We start from the raw sequence: 12,670 nt of genomic DNA, 5'->3' as shown, positions 1-12,670 counted from the left end.
TAAGTGGGCTTGGCATCCCAGGAAGCGGAGGGCAAGAGGCAAGATGCATCCTGTATATGGATGACGTGACTGTGCTCTGTGCAGACCAGGGTGCAGTTGATAGAACGTTGGAAAGAACAGAGTGGGTTGGGCGGGCGTCGGCAGCAAAGCTGAACAGGGAGAAATGCGGAGTCAAGCTGTACGGACGGTGGACGGAGACTGAGCGCAGCAGAATGCCCCTGGCGGTGAATATGGGCCAGATGAGGATCCTCGGGGTGCAGTTTGATTCAGAGGGACAGGGGGATGGAAATTGGGAGGGGGTTCTGAAAAAAGTGGAGAGGAAGCTGCAGTTTTGGAGACTGAGGCAGCTAACTTGGGAAGGCAAGAACCTAATTTTGAAGGCGACGATCCTACCTTTGTTGCTTTTCGTCAGTGTTGTGTTTGTGCCGCCAAGGAGTGTCCTAGCGCGGCTGGATCGGGCAGTTTTTTATTTCTTTTGGGGGACGAAATGGGACAGGTTGCAGAGGGTGGTGCTAAAGAGGAGGCCGGAAAAAGGGGGGAAAGGGATTTTGGATTTTCATTCTGTGTTGTGGTGCCATTTCATTGCTTTGCATGTGTCTATGTGCCTGTCGTTGTCTTGTAAGGCGGCATTCTTTGTGAAATTTTTTGTGGGATTTTATTTGAGAAGTATTGGTGTTTTGAAAGTTCCTTTGACTGTCCCGCTCGCCTTTGAGATGACTGGGGGGTACGGAGGGACAAAACTGTTTTTGAAGAAAATGGGGCTGGAAGGGGTGGGGAGGGAAAGTTTGTGTAAGCACAAAGCTATGTTGTCTTTTGTACAGGGCAGGGAGCCGGTGTGCCATGTGTGGGGACTGGCATTAGGCCGGTCAGAGGAAGTTTGGAAGGAGGTGGCCCACCCAGGGCTGCTGCATCGCCACAAGGACCTGGCCTGGCAGGTTGCGCATGGGATCCTGCCCGTCCAGGGGGTTCTGCATGCCCGAAGATTGGCTCCCTCTGGAGCGTGTCAATGGCCCGGTTGTGGGGACGAGGAGACGGTCCAGCACTGTTTGTGGGACTGCATAGCAGCCAGGGCTCTGTGGAATCAGTGCGAGACGCTGGTGAAGCTGTTCCTGGACGCTGGATCGGCATTGCAGTGCCAGATGGTCTTGTTCGGAGCCGGCGGGCAAAAAACTGCACAGAGGTGGAGGTGCCTTTGGATTGTGGTAAACTGTGTGAAAGAAGCGAGGTGGATGGCGCGAAACATCCGCACTCGGCAGGGAAGAGCTATGCCGCCGGAGGCAGCCAAGAGAGTGGCATTTGCCACAGTCGCAGAGTACATGGGAAGCGACCAGAGGAGGAAAGGCCTGGAATGGGCCAGAGACAGGTGGGGGCATGCAGCGTGGAAGATGATCATGGGAGAAAGAGGATCAACAAGGCTGGGACGGGTGTCTTGTGGCGATGCAACAGGTGTAGGGTGAGGCGTGTTTGTTAGGGTGTACACTGCTGCCTTGTACAAAAGCTGGTTTTAGGTGGTTTGTGTGGGTTGGCCGGGGTGTTGGGTTTTTTTGTTTGTTGCTTTGTCCAGTGGGGTTGTGGTGATGGTGATGGGTTTTGGGATACTGTTCATGTTTTGTTTTGTTGGTTTTTTGTTGTTTTGTTTGTGTTTGGGATAAGGAGGGGTTTGTTGCTGTTTTGGTTGTTTTTTTGATTGGGCTTGTGATTGTTAGCCAGGGTGTTTTTGTTTTTGTTGTGAAAATTGTCCAGCAGGGGTGTGTTGATGGTGGTGGTGATGGGTTTTGTGATACTGTTGTTTGTGTGTTTGTGTGAAGGATGTATTTGTATTGATGCGGAAAATAGGAGTGTAAGTCCTTTTTTTGGTGCGAATATTTGTGTGGAAAAAGGAAAATGAAAAATGAATCTGGCGAAGAAGCGGGTGTGGGGGGTAGACTGCTGCCTGGTAAGAAAGCTGTTTTGGTTGTTTTTTTGATGGGTTTTGGGATTGTTAGCCGGAGTGTTTTTTTTGTTGTTGGTTTATCTTGTCCAGTGGTGGTGGGGGTGGTGAATTGTTTGTGATACTGTTGGTGTGTTTGCGACTTGTGTTTGTGAGAAGGATGTATTTGGATTGTATGGAAAATAGAAGTGTATATCTCTGTTGTGTGTGAATATTTGTGTGGATAAATTGTGTTGAAAAAAATAAAAATTTATAAAAAAAAAAAAAAAAAAAAAAAAAATCTGTTCTTATCAGTTCAATATCTGATACGTCCCCTACCCGGGGACCATATATTAAATTGATTTTTGGAGTAGGGAGATGGAATAGGGGCTTGCTCCGTCCACTCCACGCATCGACCCGGTATTGCAGTACATCCGGGAACGGTGCACCTCTTTCGACCTGTAGGAAGGAAAACGGTGTCGGGAAAAGGTCCCGCTGGCGGCAGCCTTTTGCTGCCGCACCGCTGCGTCCTGTGAGTATGCTGCCTATTCCCCCTAGATGGGAACGAAGCTAAGCTCCTTGTGCTTTGTCGTTTTTTTCCGCCAGTAAGCAGTTTTCTAACCAAGAACAGGGTACCTTGTTTTATTGTTAGTAGAGAACTTATTGCTGAGAGATATCAACATCTTACCAGCAACTAAGCGGATGCCTTGACAAGTAACAGATTTGCAATGGTGTCACATTTTTCCGCGCGGTATAGGCACTTTGGTGGCTTTTACTCGGTGTGTCCGAGTGCTGAGTTTGATCTGAATGCGTAACCAGATGGAGAATACAGAGAATTACTGGCCTGGGGCATCCTGACATCATGTCCGGTTGAGGTGGTTTGTTCCCCGTGAAGAAGTCTTTGACCATCAGCCAGATTAGTAAGTCTGTGAAGGAGGGCACTGTCTCTGGCCACCGCAAGACATACTTACCTGGCAGGGGAGATACCATGATCAACCAGGCGGTTCACCCAGGGCGAGGTCGCAACCATTGCACTCCGGTGGCGCTGACACCTGCGAATTCCCCAAATGTGGGAATCTCGACTGCATAATTTCTGGTAGTGGGGGACTGCGTCCGCGCTCTCCCCTCATCGCGCTGTGCAATACAAATGGATGGCTAAAACGACGCAGTGACGGGGTTCAAAGGTAACACTGCGTACGAGTAAGGTTGGCTTGAGGGGCCAACATTTGGCTTCCATCCCGCTCGACACGGATTCTGTGGCTAAAAACTCAGAAACCGGTTGGTTGACGACGGAGCTGTTTTGCACAATTTGACTTTGAAGTCTCCACTTTGCTCATCCTAAACACAGGTACGAGCAGAGAAGACCTTTGTAACCCTTGGTCTTTCAAAAGACAAGAAGACATGATGTCGTGCGATATTTAACTGTTGAACAGACAAGTTCCTTTGTTGTAGTTGGTCCTATGGTGTTAGCGATTGGTCATAAAGATCCAGAACCGCGATGCAGACATGCGGCAGAGGGGAGCAGTGGGTCCGTTGTGGCGCCTGGTGGTCATCGCTTCTCGGCCTTTTGGCTAAGATCAAGTGTAGTATCTGTTCTTATCAGTTTAATATCTGATACGTCCCCTACCCGGGGACCATATATTAAATTGATTTTTGGAGCAGGGAGATGGAATAGGGGCTTGCTCCGTCCACTCCACGCATCGACCCGGTATTGCAGTACATCCGGGAACGGTGCACCTCTTTCGACCTGTAGGAAGGAAAACGGTGTCGGGAAAAGGTCCCGCTGGCGGCAGCCTTTTGCTGCCGCACCGCTGCGTCCTGTGAGTATGCTGCCTATTCCCCCTAGATGGGAACGAAGCTAAGCTCCTTGTGCTTTGTCGGTTTTTTCCGCCAGTAAGCAGTTTTCTAACCAAGAACAGGGTACCTTGTTTTATTGTTAGTAGAGAACTTATTGCTGAGAGATATCAACATCTTACCAGCAACTAAGCGGATGCCTTGACAAGTAACAGATTTGCAATGGTGTCACATTTTTCCGCGCGGTATAGGCACTTTGGTGGCTTTTACTCGGTGTGTCCGAGTGCTGAGTTTGATCTGAATGCGTAACCAGATGGAGAATACAGAGAATTACTGGCCTGGGGCATCCTGACATCATGTCCGGTTGAGGTGGTTTGTTCCCCGTGAAGAAGTCTTTGACCATCAGCCAGATTAGTAAGTCTGTGAAGGAGGGCACTGTCTCTGGCCACCGCAAGACATACTTACCTGGCAGGGGAGATACCATGATCAACCAGGCGGTTCACCCAGGGCGAGGTCGCAACCATTGCACTCCGGTGGCGCTGACACCTGCGAATTCCCCAAATGTGGGAATCTCGACTGCATAATTTCTGGTAGTGGGGGACTGCGTTCGCGCTCTCCCCTCATCGCGCTGTGCAATACAAATGGATGGCTAAAACGACGCAGTGACGGGGTTCAAAGGTAACACTGCGTACGAGTAAGGTTGGCTTGAGGGGCCAACATTTGGCTTCCATCCCGCTCGACACGGATTCTGTGGCTAAAAACTCAGAAACCGGTTGGTTGACGACGGAGCTGTTTTGCACAATTTGACTTTGAAGTCTCCACTTTGCTCATCCTAAACACAGGTACGAGCAGAGAAGACCTTTGTAACCCTTGGTCTTTCAAAAGACAAGAAGACATGATGTCGTGCGATATTTAACTGTTGAACAGACAAGTTCCTTTGTTGTAGTTGGTCCTATGGTGTTAGCGATTGGTCATAAAGATCCAGAACCGCGATGCAGACATGCGGCAGAGGGGAGCAGTGGGTCCGTTGTGGCGCCTGGTGGTCATCGCTTCTCGGCCTTTTGGCTAAGATCAAGTGTAGTATCTGTTCTTATCAGTTTAATATCTGATACGTCCCCTACCCGGGGACCATATATTAAATTGATTTTTGGAGCAGGGAGATGGAATAGGGGCTTGCTCCGTCCACTCCACGCATCGACCCGGTATTGCAGTACATCCGGGAACGGTGCACCTCTTTCGACCTGTAGGAAGGAAAACGGTGTCGGGAAAAGGTCCCGCTGGCGGCAGCCTTTTGCTGCCGCACCGCTGCGTCCTGTGAGTATGCTGCCTATTCCCCCTAGATGGGAACGAAGCTAAGCTCCTTGTGCTTTGTCGGTTTTTTCCGCCAGTAAGCAGTTTTCTAACCAAGAACAGGGTACCTTGTTTTATTGTTAGTAGAGAACTTATTGCTGAGAGATATCAACATCTTACCAGCAACTAAGCGGATGCCTTGACAAGTAACAGATTTGCAATGGTGTCACATTTTTCCGCGCGGTATAGGCACTTTGGTGGCTTTTACTCGGTGTGTCCGAGTGCTGAGTTTGATCTGAATGCGTAACCAGATGGAGAATACAGAGAATTACTGGCCTGGGGCATCCTGACATCATGTCCGGTTGAGGTGGTTTGTTCCCCGTGAAGAAGTCTTTGACCATCAGCCAGATTAGTAAGTCTGTGAAGGAGGGCACTGTCTCTGGCCACCGCAAGACATACTTACCTGGCAGGGGAGATACCATGATCAACCAGGCGGTTCACCCAGGGCGAGGTCGCAACCATTGCACTCCGGTGGCGCTGACACCTGCGAATTCCCCAAATGTGGGCATCTCGACTGCATAATTTCTGGTAGTGGGGGACTGCGTTCGCGCTCTCCCCTCATCGCGCTGTGCAATACAAATGGATGGCTAAAACGACGCAGTGACGGGGTTCAAAGGTAACACTGCGTACGAGTAAGGTTGGCTTGAGGGGCCAACATTTGGCTTCCATCCCGCTCGACACGGATTCTGTGGCTAAAAACTCAGAAACCGGTTGGTTGACGACGGAGCTGTTTTGCACAATTTGACTTTGAAGTCTCCACTTTGCTCATCCTAAACACAGGTACGAGCAGAGAAGACCTTTGTAACCCTTGGTCTTTCAAAAGACAAGAAGACATGATGTCGTGCGATATTTAACTGTTGAACAGACAAGTTCCTTTGTTGTAGTTGGTCCTATGGTGTTAGCGATTGGTCATAAAGATCCAGAACCGCGATGCAGACATGCGGCAGAGGGGAGCAGTGGGTCCGTTGTGGCGCCTGGTGGTCATCGCTTCTCGGCCTTTTGGCTAAGATCAAGTGTAGTATCTGTTCTTATCAGTTTAATATCTGATACGTCCCCTACCCGGGGACCATATATTAAATTGATTTTTGGAGCAGGGAGATGGAATAGGGGCTTGCTCCGTCCACTCCACGCATCGACCCGGTATTGCAGTACATCCGGGAACGGTGCACCTCTTTCGACCTGTAGGAAGGAAAACGGTGTCGGGAAAAGGTCCCGCTGGCGGCAGCCTTTTGCTGCCGCACTGCTGCGTCCTGTGAGTATGCTGCCTATTCCCCCTAGATGGGAACGAAGCTAAGCTCCTTGTGCTTTGTCGGTTTTTTCCGCCAGTAAGCAGTTTTCTAACCAAGAACAGGGTACCTTGTTTTATTGTTAGTAGAGAACTTATTGCTGAGAGATATCAACATCTTACCAGCAACTAAGCGGATGCCTTGACAAGTAACAGATTTGCAATGGTGTCACATTTTTCCGCGCGGTATAGGCACTTTGGTGGCTTTTACTCGGTGTGTCCGAGTGCTGAGTTTGATCTGAATGCGTAACCAGATGGAGAATACAGAGAATTACTGGCCTGGGGCATCCTGACATCATGTCCGGTTGAGGTGGTTTGTTCCCCGTGAAGAAGTCTTTGACCATCAGCCAGATTAGTAAGTCTGTGAAGGAAGGCACTGTCTCTGGCCACCGCAAGACATACTTACCTGGCAGGGGAGATACCATGATCAACCAGGCGGTTCACCCAGGGCGAGGTCACAACCATTGCACTCCGGTGGCGCTGACACCTGCGAATTCCCCAAATGTGGGAATCTCGACTGCATAATTTCTGGTAGTGGGGGACTGCGTTCGCGCTCTCCCCTCATCGCGCTGTGCAATACAAATGGATGGCTAAAACGACGCAGTGACGGGGTTCAAAGGTAACACTGCGTACGAGTAAGGTTGGCTTGAGGGGCCAACATTTGGCTTCCATCCCGCTCGACACGGATTCTGTGGCTAAAAACTCAGAAACCGGTTGGTTGACGACGGAGCTGTTTTGCACAATTTGACTTTGAAGTCTCCACTTTGCTCATCCTAAACACAGGTACGAGCAGAGAAGACCTTTGTAACCCTTGGTCTTTCAAAAGACAAGAAGACATGATGTCGTGCGATATTTAACTGTTGAACAGACAAGTTCCTTTGTTGTAGTTGGTCCTATGGTGTTAGCGATTGGTCATAAAGATCCAGAACCGCAATGCAGACATGCGGCAGAGGGGAGCAGTGGGTCCGTTGTGGCGCCTGGTGGTCATCGCTTCTCGGCCTTTTGGCTAAGATCAAGTGTAGTATCTGTTCTTATCAGTTTAATATCTGATACGTCCCCTACCCGGGGACCATATATTAAATTGATTTTTGGTGCAGGGAGATGGAATAGGGGCTTGCTCCGTCCACTCCACGCAGCGACCCGGTATTGCAGTACATCCGGGAACGGTGCACCTCTTTCGACCTGTAGGAAGGAAAATGGTGTCTGGAAAAGGTCCCGCTGGCGGCAGCCTTTTGCTGCCGCACCGCTGCGTCCTGTGAGTATGCTGCCTATTCCCCCTAGATGGGAACGAAGCTAAGCTCCTTGTGCTTTGTCGGTTTTTTTCGCCAGTAAGCAGTTTTCTAACCAAGAACAGGATACCTTGTTTTATTGTTAGTAGAGAACTTATTGCTGAGAGATATCAACACCTTACCAGCAACTAAGCGGATGCCTTGACAAGTAACAGATTTGCAATGGTGTCACATTTTTCCGCGCGGTATAGGCACTTTGGTGGCTTTTACTCGGTGTGTCCGAGTGCTGAGTTTGATCTGAATGCGTAACCAGATGGAGAATACAGAGAATTACTGGCCTGGGGCATCCTGACATCATGTCCGGTTGAGGTGGTTTGTTCCCCGTGAAGAAGTCTTTGACCATCAGCCAGATTAGTAAGTCTGTGAAGGAGGGCACTGTCTCTGGCCACCGCAAGACATACTTACCTGGCAGGGGAGATACCATGATCAACCAGGCGGTTCACCCAGGGCGAGGTCGCAACCATTGCACTCCGGTGGCGCTGACACCTGCGAATTCCCCAAATGTGGGAATCTCAACTGCATAATTTCTGGTAGTGGGGGACTGCGTCCGCGCTCTCCCCTCATCGCGCTGTGCAATACAAATGGATGGCTAAAACGACGCAGTGACGGGGTTCAAAGGTAACACTGCGTACGAGTAAGGTTGGCTTGAGGGGCCAACATTTGGCTTCCATCCCGCTCGACACGGATTCTGTGGCTAAAAACTCAGAAACCGGTTGGTTGACGACGGAGCTGTTTTGCACAATTTGACTTTGAAGTCTCCACTTTGCTCATCCTAAACACAGGTACGAGCAGAGAAGACCTTTGTAACCCTTGGTCTTTCAAAAGACAAGAAGACATGATGTCGTGCGATATTTAACTGTTGAACAGACAAGTTCCTTTGTTGTAGTTGGTCCTATGGTGTTAGCGATTGGTCATAAAGATCCAGAACCGCGATGCAGACATGCGGCAGAGGGGAGCAGTGGGTCCGTTGTGGCGCCTGGTGGTCATCGCTTCTCGGCCTTTTGGCTAAGATCAAGTGTAGTATCTGTTCTTATCAGTTTAATATCTGATACGTCCCCTACCCGGGGACCATATATTAAATTGATTTTTGGAGCAGGGAGATGGAATAGGGGCTTGCTCCGTCCACTCCACGCATCGACCCGGTATTGCAGTACATCCGGGAACGGTGCACCTCTTTCGACCTGTAGGAAGGAAAACGGTGTCGGGAAAAGGTCCCGCTGGCGGCAGCCTTTTGCTGCCGCACCGCTGCGTCCTGTGAGTATGCTGCCTATTCCCCCTAGATGGGAACGAAGCTAAGCTCCTTGTGCTTTGTCGTTTTTTTCCGCCAGTAAGCAGTTTTCTAACCAAGAACAGGGTACCTTGTTTTATTGTTAGTAGAGAACTTATTGCTGAGAGATATCAACATCTTACCAGCAACTAAGCGGATGCCTTGACAAGTAACAGATTTGCAATGGTGTCACATTTTTCCGCGCGGTATAGGCACTTTGGTGGCTTTTACTCGGTGTGTCCGAGTGCTGAGTTTGATCTGAATGCGTAACCAGATGGAGAATACAGAGAATTACTGGCCTGGGGCATCCTGACATCATGTCCGGTTGAGGTGGTTTGTTCCCCGTGAAGAAGTCTTTGACCATCAGCCAGATTAGTAAGTCTGTGAAGGAGGGCACTGTCTCTGGCCACCGCAAGACATACTTACCTGGCAGGGGAGATACCATGATCAACCAGGCGGTTCACCCAGGGCGAGGTCGCAACCATTGCACTCCGGTGGCGCTGACACCTGCGAATTCCCCAAATGTGGGAATCTCGACTGCATAATTTCTGGTAGTGGGGGACTGCGTCCGCGCTCTCCCCTCATCGCGCTGTGCAATACAAATGGATGGCTAAAACGACGCAGTGACGGGGTTCAAAGGTAACACTGCGTACGAGTAAGGTTGGCTTGAGGGGCCAACATTTTGCTTCCATCCCGCTTGACACGGATTCTGTGGCTAAAAACTCAGAAACCGGTTGGTTGACGACGGAGCTGTTTTGCACAATTTGACTTTGAAGTCTCCACTTTGCTCATCCTAAACACAGGTACGAGCAGAGAAGACCTTTGTAACCCTTGGTCTTTCAAAAGACAAGAAGACATGATGTCGTGCGATATTTAACTGTTGAACAGACAAGTTCCTTTGTTGTAGTTGGTCCTATGGTGTTAGCGATTGGTCATAAAGATCCAGAACCGCGATGCAGACATGCGGCAGAGGGGAGCAGTGGGTCCGTTGTGGCGCCTGGTGGTCATCGCTTCTCGGCCTTTTGGCTAAGATCAAGTGTAGTATCTGTTCTTATCAGTTTAATATCTGATACGTCCCCTACCCGGGGACCATATATTAAATTGATTTTTGGAGCAGGGAGATGGAATAGGGGCTTGCTCCGTCCACTCCACGCATCGACCCGGTATTGCAGTACATCCGGGAACGGTGCACCTCTTTCGACCTGTAGGAAGGAAAACGGTGTCGGGAAAAGGTCCCGCTGGCGGCAGCCTTTTGCTGCCGCACCGCTGCGTCCTGTGAGTATGCTGCCTATTCCCCCTAGATGGGAACGAAGCTAAGCTCCTTGTGCTTTGTCGGTTTTTTCCGCCAGTAAGCAGTTTTCTAACCAAGAACAGGATACCTTGTTTTATTGTTAGTAGAGAACTTATTGCTGAGAGATATCAACATCTTACCAGCAACTAAGCGGATGCCTTGACAAGTAACAGATTTGCAATGGTGTCACATTTTTCCGCGCGGTATAGGCACTTTGGTGGCTTTTACTCGGTGTGTCCGAGTGCTGAGTTTGATCTGAATGCGTAACCAGATGGAGAATACAGAGAATTACTGGCCTGGGGCATCCTGACATCATGTCCGGTTGAGGTGGTTTGTTCCCCGTGAAGAAGTCTTTGACCATCAGCCAGATTAGTAAGTCTGTGAAGGAGGGCACTGTCTCTGGCCACCGCAAGACATACTTACCTGGCAGGGGAGATACCATGATCAACCAGGCGGTTCACCCAGGGCGAGGTCGCAACCATTGCACTCCGGTGGCGCTGACACCTGCGAATTCCCCAAATGTGGGAATCTCGACTGCATAATTTCTGGTAGTGGGGGACTGCGTTCGCGCTCTCCCCTCATCGCGCTGTGCAATACAAATGGATGGCTAAAACGACGCAGTGACGGGGTTCAAAGGTAACACTGCGTACGAGTAAGGTTGGCTTGAGGGGCCAACATTTGGCTTCCATCCCGCTCGACACGGATTCTGTGGCTAAAAACTCAGAAACCGGTTGGTTGACGACGGAGCTGTTTTGCACAATTTGACTTTGAAGTCTCCACTTTGCTCATCCTAAACACAGGTACGAGCAGAGAAGACCTTTGTAACCCTTGGTCTTTCAAAAGACAAGAAGACATGATGTCGTGCGATATTTAACTGTTGAACAGACAAGTTCCTTTGTTGTAGTTGGTCCTATGGTGTTAGCGATTGGTCATAAAGATCCAGAACCGCGATGCAGACATGTGGCAGAGGGGAGCAGTGGGTCCGTTGTGGCGCCTGGTGGTCATCGCTTCTCGGCCTTTTGGCTAAGATCAAGTGTAGTATCTGTTCTTATCAGTTTAATATCTGATACGTCCCCTACCCGGGGACCATATATTAAATTGATTTTTGGAGCAGGGAGATGGAATAGGGGCTTGCTCCGTCCACTCCACGCATCGACCCGGTATTGCAGTACATCCGGGAACGGTGCACCTCTTTCGACCTGTAGGAAGGAAAACGGTGTCGGGAAAAGGTCCCGCTGGCGGCAGCTTTTTGCTGCCGCACCGCTGCGTCCTGTGAGTATGCTGCCTATTCCCCCTAGATGGGAACGAAGCTAAGCTCCTTGTGCTTTGTCGGTTTTTTCCGCCAGTAAGCAGTTTTCTAACCAAGAACAGGGTACCTTGTTTTATTGTTAGTAGAGAACTTATTGCTGAGAGATATCAACATCTTACCAGCAACTAAGCGGATGCCTTGACAAGTAACAGATTTGCAATGGTGTCACATTTTTCCGCGCGGTATAGGCACTTTGGTGGCTTTTACTCGGTGTGTCCGAGTGCTGAGTTTGATCTGAATGCGTAACCAGATGGAGAATACAGAGAATTACTGGCCTGGGGCATCCTGACATCATGTCCGGTTGAGGTGGTTTGTTCCCCGTGAAGAAGTCTTTGACCATCAGCCAGATTAGTAAGTCTGTGAAGGAGGGCACTGTCTCTGGCCACCGCAAGACATACTTACCTGGCAGGGGAGATACCATGATCAACCAGGCGGTTCACCCAGGGCGAGGTCGCAACCATTGCACTCCGGTGGCGCTGACACCTGCGAATTCCCCAAATGTGGGAATCTCGACTGCATAATTTCTGGTAGTGGGGGACTGCGTTCGCGCTGTCCCCTCATCGCGCTGTGCAATACAAATGGATGGCTAAAACGACGCAGTGACGGGGTTCAAAGGTAACACTGCGTACGAGTAAGGTTGGCTTGAGGGGCCAACATTTGGCTTCCATCCCGCTCGACACGGATTCTGTGGCTAAAAACTCAGAAACCGGTTGGTTGACGACGGAGCTGTTTTGCACAATTTGACTTTGAAGTCTCCACTTTGCTCATCCTAAACACAGGTACGAGCAGAGAAGACCTTTGTAACCCTTGGTCTTTCAAAAGACAAGAAGACATGATGTCGTGCGATATTTAACTGTTGAACAGACAAGTTCCTTTGTTGTAGTTGGTCCTATGGTGTTAGCGATTGGTCATAAAGATCCAGAACCGCGATGCAGACATGCGGCAGAGGGGAGCAGTGGGTCCGTTGTGGCGCCTGGTGGTCATCGCTTCTCGGCCTTTTGGCTAAGATCAAGTGTAGTATCTGTTCTTATCAGTTTAATATCTGATACGTCCCCTACCCGGGGACCATATATTAAATTGATTTTTGGAGCAGGGAGATGGAATAGGGGCTTGCTCCGTCCACTCCACGCATCGACCCGGTATTGCAGTACATCCGGGAACGGTGCACCTCTTTCG

At 49.9% G+C, this 12,670-nt stretch overlaps 17 non-coding genes across 17 annotated transcripts; all 17 read left to right on the top strand.

The window, feature by feature from the left end:
* Positions 1-2,172: 2,172 nt before the first annotated feature.
* On the top strand, positions 2,173-2,363 carry LOC142995761 (U2 spliceosomal RNA). The gene has a single exon (XR_012961658.1). It is a non-coding gene; the product is annotated as a U2 spliceosomal RNA (small nuclear RNA).
* A 509-nt stretch (positions 2,364-2,872) lies between these two features.
* LOC142995646 (U1 spliceosomal RNA) lies at positions 2,873-3,037 on the top strand. The gene has a single exon (XR_012961546.1). It is a non-coding gene; the product is annotated as a U1 spliceosomal RNA (small nuclear RNA).
* A 423-nt stretch (positions 3,038-3,460) lies between these two features.
* On the top strand, positions 3,461-3,651 carry LOC142995722 (U2 spliceosomal RNA). The gene has a single exon (XR_012961622.1). It is a non-coding gene; the product is annotated as a U2 spliceosomal RNA (small nuclear RNA).
* A 509-nt stretch (positions 3,652-4,160) lies between these two features.
* Positions 4,161-4,325, top strand: LOC142995804 (U1 spliceosomal RNA). The gene has a single exon (XR_012961698.1). It is a non-coding gene; the product is annotated as a U1 spliceosomal RNA (small nuclear RNA).
* Positions 4,326-4,748: 423 nt separating this feature from the next.
* Positions 4,749-4,939, top strand: LOC142995721 (U2 spliceosomal RNA). Its single transcript, XR_012961621.1, has one exon. It is a non-coding gene; the product is annotated as a U2 spliceosomal RNA (small nuclear RNA).
* A 509-nt stretch (positions 4,940-5,448) lies between these two features.
* Positions 5,449-5,613, top strand: LOC142995655 (U1 spliceosomal RNA). The gene has a single exon (XR_012961555.1). It is a non-coding gene; the product is annotated as a U1 spliceosomal RNA (small nuclear RNA).
* Positions 5,614-6,036: 423 nt separating this feature from the next.
* On the top strand, positions 6,037-6,227 carry LOC142995720 (U2 spliceosomal RNA). The gene has a single exon (XR_012961620.1). It is a non-coding gene; the product is annotated as a U2 spliceosomal RNA (small nuclear RNA).
* Positions 6,228-6,736: 509 nt separating this feature from the next.
* Positions 6,737-6,901, top strand: LOC142995697 (U1 spliceosomal RNA). Its single transcript, XR_012961597.1, has one exon. It is a non-coding gene; the product is annotated as a U1 spliceosomal RNA (small nuclear RNA).
* A 423-nt stretch (positions 6,902-7,324) lies between these two features.
* Positions 7,325-7,515, top strand: LOC142995751 (U2 spliceosomal RNA). Its single transcript, XR_012961650.1, has one exon. It is a non-coding gene; the product is annotated as a U2 spliceosomal RNA (small nuclear RNA).
* Positions 7,516-8,024: 509 nt separating this feature from the next.
* Positions 8,025-8,189, top strand: LOC142995663 (U1 spliceosomal RNA). Its single transcript, XR_012961563.1, has one exon. It is a non-coding gene; the product is annotated as a U1 spliceosomal RNA (small nuclear RNA).
* A 423-nt stretch (positions 8,190-8,612) lies between these two features.
* LOC142995718 (U2 spliceosomal RNA) lies at positions 8,613-8,803 on the top strand. Its single transcript, XR_012961618.1, has one exon. It is a non-coding gene; the product is annotated as a U2 spliceosomal RNA (small nuclear RNA).
* Positions 8,804-9,312: 509 nt separating this feature from the next.
* LOC142995645 (U1 spliceosomal RNA) lies at positions 9,313-9,477 on the top strand. Its single transcript, XR_012961545.1, has one exon. It is a non-coding gene; the product is annotated as a U1 spliceosomal RNA (small nuclear RNA).
* Positions 9,478-9,900: 423 nt separating this feature from the next.
* Positions 9,901-10,091, top strand: LOC142995717 (U2 spliceosomal RNA). Its single transcript, XR_012961617.1, has one exon. It is a non-coding gene; the product is annotated as a U2 spliceosomal RNA (small nuclear RNA).
* A 509-nt stretch (positions 10,092-10,600) lies between these two features.
* Positions 10,601-10,765, top strand: LOC142995803 (U1 spliceosomal RNA). The gene has a single exon (XR_012961697.1). It is a non-coding gene; the product is annotated as a U1 spliceosomal RNA (small nuclear RNA).
* A 423-nt stretch (positions 10,766-11,188) lies between these two features.
* On the top strand, positions 11,189-11,379 carry LOC142995716 (U2 spliceosomal RNA). The gene has a single exon (XR_012961616.1). It is a non-coding gene; the product is annotated as a U2 spliceosomal RNA (small nuclear RNA).
* Positions 11,380-11,888: 509 nt separating this feature from the next.
* LOC142995642 (U1 spliceosomal RNA) lies at positions 11,889-12,053 on the top strand. The gene has a single exon (XR_012961542.1). It is a non-coding gene; the product is annotated as a U1 spliceosomal RNA (small nuclear RNA).
* A 423-nt stretch (positions 12,054-12,476) lies between these two features.
* On the top strand, positions 12,477-12,667 carry LOC142995715 (U2 spliceosomal RNA). The gene has a single exon (XR_012961615.1). It is a non-coding gene; the product is annotated as a U2 spliceosomal RNA (small nuclear RNA).
* Positions 12,668-12,670: the final 3 nt, after the last annotated feature.

Source organism: Genypterus blacodes, unplaced genomic scaffold (genome assembly GCF_046128005.1).
Source record: "Genypterus blacodes isolate CSIRO-AG114 ecotype Tasmania unplaced genomic scaffold, CSIRO-AGI_Gbla_v1 ptg000033l_1, whole genome shotgun sequence".
Taxonomy (NCBI): domain Eukaryota; kingdom Metazoa; phylum Chordata; class Actinopteri; order Ophidiiformes; family Ophidiidae; genus Genypterus; species Genypterus blacodes.
Note: the sequence above shows the minus strand (reverse complement) of the source record. Positions and strands in the feature narration are given on the sequence as shown.